Consider the following 6,673-nt stretch of genomic DNA (forward strand, 5'->3'; position numbering starts at 1 on the left):
GCACTGCATTCAGCCCATGATTCCATAGCGACGGATGCGCGCACTTGGAAACGTCATTAACCAAATTGCAAACACCATTGGCAGTGATCATAATGTCAACCCTTAGTAGTCTTTGCCAACAGCAAGACCCAACAAACACAAGACCTACAGTTGACGCCATCATTAAATATCTACATATGATTCGTCAAGTTCAAATGCTGACCCACAATCATTTCTGATGATTTTCATATTAAGCAGTTGATTTAACAAATATTTTACAATATCAATTTTAAATTTAGTTGTACTTTTAGTTTGTATGTTGTTTTCAAAAACACTTTTAAGTTTAAATGTTACAACAATACACAGGTATTTAAAACAAAGTATACACACCCTAATTTGTCCATATTAACGATCGTCACATCACCATCATGTAGTACCACCAACAATACAAGAAAATTCACTTGCACATTGTGATTGGTTATTAGTTTGTAATGACGTCATCTGGTAAGGCTCGATAGATTTGACATTTGATGACCCCTCAATGAAGAGCATACAGTGTCCTGATTGGTGCATGTGTTATGTATGGAAAGCCAAACCCGCCAAAAATACATAATACATACCATCCACCAATAATTAATTCGTACAAAATTCAAACCATCCAATATTATCTCATGCAGTTCAATGAAAACTTAAACCATTCACCTAGTATCTACACCATCCAATACAATGTGTGACCATCTACCACTAGCCCAAACGACAGTACGCCGAACAAACTACCCATAACACAAACCATCTAAAGAATGTTGAGCCCAGGCAGCAATAATTGAATTAATCTAACGTTAATACAAGTATATATTAGCCAACTCATTTATCAACATTTCATGTTGTTCATGAACATTTCAAACAAAGCATCTTAATTATAGTTCATCGAATTCTAATTCTAATACATTGCCTGTTTTATACACCGTTCGTCTGTTCAACAGTTTAAACAACTGTTTTGCACACGATACGCCCGTTCGTGAGTTCAAACCATGATATTTGAAGCATCGACTTTCCAAACAGCGATTTTTCGCACCGAACGTATTTTCTTGAGTTAAAGTGGTTGCATTTCAATCACTTACTTTTGATTGGCCAGTATTACACACCGTTCGCTTGTTCGTGATTTCAAACCATGATATTTGAAGCATCGACTTTCCAAACGGCGATTTTTCGCACCGAACTTATTTTCTTGAGTTAAAGTGGTTGCATTTCAATCACCTACTTTCGATTGGCCAGTATTACACACCGTTCGCTTGTTCGTGATTTCATGTGATAACATTTCATTCGACAACTTTTCAAACGTTAGCTTTTGGCTCCGCTTACGTATATATCAATTGATATACTATTTTTTAATTTTCATACTTTCCATACATCAGTTTTGTACATCATTCGCATTTACGCATGTAAAGTGTAGATATTCCACTCGACAAGTTTTAAAACGGTAGTTTTTTTTTTATTGTTAAATTGTAACTGTTGGCGCCGATTTTATATTGGGGGGGGGGGGGGGGAGGTGTTCGGTACTGAATGTGAACAGTACACATTTTTAAATATGGTATCTCTACATGTCCGGAAATTACACTCTCTCAAAAAAAGGGGGTGTAAGTGTGTAATATTAAATCAACCACAACCACAACCGTAAGATGAGAACATTTTAGGAACAATGGACATGTTAATTGTAACAGGCCCACAAGCTAAATTATATTATTTCATTCTGTTTTTTTTTTTCATTATTTAAGTTTGTGATAATGTGTGTAACCAGGGAGATGTAAAATAAATTTATAAATTAGTTTACATCTCCCTGTGTGTGTAACGTAGGCCTAGGCCTAAGTAAGTGTCATACAGTCGTAAAGTTGACATTCACCCCCCGCCCCTCAATATTAAATCGGCGCCAACAGTTACAATTTAACAATAAAACAATAAATGTGCGAACAACTACCGTTTAAAACTTGTCGAGTGGAATATCTACACTTTACATGCGTAAATGCGAATGATGTACAAAACTGACTATGGAAAGTATGAAAATTAAAAAATAGTATATCAACTGACATATACGTAAGCAGAGCCAAAAACTAACGTTTGAAAAGTTGTCGAATGAAATGTTATCACATGAAATCACGAACAAGCGAACGGTGTGTAATACTGGCCAATCGAAAGTAGGTGATTGAAATGCAACCACTTTAACGGGTGTGTAGAAAGCGACGACCTCGAATTGGACGACCCCAACGACCCGGGCGACCTCGAATTGGACGACCTAGAATTGGACGACCCATAACACGAAACCGACGACCCTAGCCTAGCCTATAGGCCTAAGTGTGGTATAACATCCCGAAGCCGATTAGCACACGAAATACCAGGTCAAAACGGCCCCTTTTTCAGCGGCGGGTGAGAAGGTTTGACCGTATACAATGCATGTGTGAAATGTAAAGCTTTTCTTATGGCCCTCCCCCATGCACATGTTCGCAACACGCTGCTTGGTAGGCCTATAGTGTTCGTTATAAGAAGACCAGATGTAATTATACGTCCATGATTTAACCATGTAATGTATAATATTTATTTCTTTTTAATTTATTTTTAATATGTCGAATGCAGTTTTAATGATGCACTCTTGGCGTTCCATATCTGTTCGTTTGTTCGTGTCGACACATTCAGTATGAAATGGCGATATTTCTGTATTTTTTCAATCAATTGCTTGCTTGCGAGTATAAGGTATGGTTTAAAGATCTTTGGCTATGTTCGGCTTCGGAATGTTATACCACACTTAGGCTAGGCTATAGGGGTCGTCGGTTTCGTGTTATGGGTCGTCCAATTCTAGGTCGTCCAATTCGAGGTCGCCCGGGTCGTTGGGGTCGTCCAATTCGAGGTCGTCGCTTTCTACACACCCCCACTTTAACTCAAGAAAATACGTTCGGTGTGAAAAATCGCCGTTTGGAAAGTCGATGCTTCAAATATCATGGTTTGAACACGAACAAGCGAACGGTGTGTAATACTGGCCAATCGAAAGTAAGTGATTGAAATGCAACCACTTTAACTCAAGAAAATACGTTCGGTGCGAAAAATCGCCATTTGGAAAGTCGATGCTTCAAATATCATGGTTTGAACTCACGAACGGGCGTATCGTGTGCAAAACAGTTGTTTAAACTGTTGAACAGACGAACGGTGTATAAAACAGGCAATGTATTAGAATTAGAATTCGATGAACTATAATTAAGATGCTTTGTTTGAAATGTTCATGAACTACATGAAATGTTGATAAATGAGTTGGCTAATATATACTTGTATTAACGTTAGATTAATTCAATTATTGCTGCCTGGGCTCAACATTCTTTAGATGGTTTGTGTTATGGGTAGTTTGTTCGGCGTATTGTCGTTTGGGCTAGTGGTAGATGGTCACACATTGTATTGGATGGTGTAGATACTAGGTGAATGGTTTAAGTTTTCATTGAACTGCATGAGATAATATTGGATAGTTTGAATTTTGTACGAATTAATTATTGGTGGATGGTATGTATTATGTATTTTTGGCGGGTTTGGCTTTCCATAGTTATGTTTATCTTGGGCCAAGCATGCTTTCGTCGTTCACTCGACCAGACTGTCTTTTCCCATGGTTGGTGGCCTAGTTATGCATCTTGCTTTTTTCTTTGTGTTTAACATTTTAACCCGCCGCCGCCAACAGGACACTGACCTGGTAGTGCGTTGTCTGGTGTCAGTCACTGAAGACTTATCCGTGTTATCAAACAAAATGATAATAAATGATACTTGACTTGACTTATAATAAATCAAACATACTACTGTACTGTATAATAATTTAGGTTATATATTAGACACTGGAACAATTATTTGTCACAGGCTCAATTTACCTTACCGAAAATCGTGACTGCTGCACCTCTTCCTCTTCAAAATTAAAACATTTTATTGGTTCACTTAAAATGGAAATTCATTTGCTTGGAATACAACTTCAAGAAAAAATACATCAAATTGCACAAACGCCATAGGCTAATATTAATAAGCCAATGTTAAAATACCGTTAATAAAACGATTAAAAATGATTAAAATTCAAAACAAAAATTACTGTATAGTGTTACCGTTGAACATTTTAATTACCCATACATGAATGCTATATACTGTAGATTGATTTGGTCAGTGGCGTATCCAGGATTTTGAAGTTGGGGAGGGGGGGGGGGGGGGGGCGGGAATTGCTAATTTGCCGACAAAATTAGTATCATTCCTGTACATACACCTGATCAATATATGTTCTAGGATTGCATAGTCATATTGTCTTATATATGGGATAACGATCCAAAATTAAAACCAAACCAACATTATCTGTTAGTATGTTGTATTCATATTACAATAAAGAAAGAATTCGAAATATAGGGTCTAAAACACCGCCGAAAATGATCGTTTTTAGCCACGAAAGAAGTAAAATATAAATTGTATTTGTATAATCTGTATTTAATATCAGTCACATAGTTTATTTTATTGCTAAGGTCAAGTCTGAGGGTCACTTAAATTGTATTTGTATAATCTGTATTTAATATCAGTCACATAGTTTATTTTATTGCTAAGGTCAAGTCTGAGGGTCACTTCATCAGCAAGTGAAGTGCAGTGTGAAGTATCATGGGACTCATAAATACTGTACCAGAAATGCTTTGGGATTTGTCGTTCGGACTCTTTTCCCAGACGTTTTGTGGGCCCATCAGCTGTTACCTATGAATTATAGTCGAGTATGCATTTTCGCATTTCTGTCATCCTTAGATAGATAACTTCTGCTTACTTCCGGTTTATTACTGAGTCATCCTCCTGGGACGTAGCGGGCTAAAGTAGCAGCGTGAAAAATTAATGTGTCCATATTAACAATCGTCACGAAAAACATCACATCATGTACATGGAGAAATACAGCAAAATTCACTTGCACATTGGGATTGGTTAGTAGTTTGTAATGATGTCATCTGGTAGACTGGATCATAGATTTGACATTGAAGAGAATACAGTGCACCTGATTGGTGCATCTGTTTGTTTAGCAGCTTTGCCAAGCAAGCTTCATTCCTCCCTACAATCTGTACCCATTTAAAAAATAACATGCTTGATTCGCGAGGTCAAACCACTCTGCGCGGCCGGCCGACTAACTGTGTGCAGCATGCACATGATGTGCGTTTAGTTGTTATGTTTTGTTTTTTGCGAAGTGAGAGTACTACTACTATTAATTATGAGGAGCTCCTTAGGTGTTTAGTAGAGGACTGGAAGACGGAATTCTTGGGGAAAGTCAGTTTTTGCTAGCTAGCAATAATGAATAATATTCCCTGTGTAAATCTAAGCGAGGTCCGGCCTAGATTGAGCTCGGAGAGAGTGTAAAGTTACAACAGGTGGTGGGAACAAAATGGCAAGCAAGATGAGGACGGCGGTTCGGTGTTTTGATGCTATGGAAGACATGATGGTCAGAGCTAGGCTACTATAAGTATTATCGGCCTATATGAGTCTTGTGAGTACAAAATAAACATAAACAAATGCCTCCGTAATTACTTACTGTGTAAATAATAAGGTAAGTACTGTTTGACATCATTATATTTTAGTCTGAGTTTGAAAGGCAATGTATATTTGTTGTATTTTCTTTATTTAGTTAATCCATTGACCCCTAAAAGTCTTACTAAGTTTATTTTGCTAAAAAGGGACCTAAAAAGCATAGGTTGCATAATTAATTACCCATAACTTTTGACAGAAATTTAAAAAATGAAAAAAGAAAAATAATACTAAGGACATTTTCTTGCCGCTAAAAGTTGTACAGCAATTGAATGGGTGTTTTTAACCATTATTTTTGCACTGCCATTTAACTGGTTATTAGGGAGGTTTCGCAACCTTACGAATACAATAACGAAAACGGATACGTCATACATTTGTGAAACTTTTGAGCTGATCCCCATTTCGTATTCGTATTCGTGTTGACGAATATCACCAGTCTTATTCGTACATAACTACAAAACGAGTATAGTTTTTGATCTATTTTGCACATTTTGCATTTGAATCAGAAATGATTCATGATTATAATATAATTATAAATTTATTGAAAGTAATTTACTAAAGTAATTTACTAAAATGTCAATTTTGATAAATAGCAGTTTTTAAAGTCCTCATTCGCTTTGATGTTACGCTAGGCCTAGGCAGCCAAGCACCAAGCAACACGTACCTGCGCTTCGCTCAAATTTACCGCAGTCATATTTTGGACGCGCCTCAATATTTCGCTGCTATGCGAAACAGATTTTTTTATGGCTTACGAAAGCGAATACGTGTGCGTGATGTTTTCGTTATCGTATTCGTAAGATTGCGAAACCTCTCTATTAAAAAATTCTGCTCCCAAGAAATTAGGTTAATTTATTAACACCGTTTTTAACTGGTTATTTTTAAAATGAAATTACCCTGCCCTGTTTAAACCAAATAAATGCGACAAATAATTTGGACAAATGAAGTATTGAAAGTGGTAAGAAAATACTGTAAATGAATAGATAAATAGATGGATTATCCTAGTTATTGGATACAGTACTGTTTGCTTGAAATTACATTTTTTTTCAGGTAAATACATTTTTTTTCAATCCAATTTTTGGTCAAAGTGGACAACTATTATGTTGCATTAAAATGGAATATTAAAAAAAAAAATTGTTTT

The sequence above is a fragment of the Antedon mediterranea genome, chromosome 8, assembly GCF_964355755.1.
Source record: "Antedon mediterranea chromosome 8, ecAntMedi1.1, whole genome shotgun sequence".
In the NCBI taxonomy this organism is placed as follows: Eukaryota; Metazoa; Echinodermata; class Crinoidea; order Comatulida; family Antedonidae; genus Antedon; species Antedon mediterranea.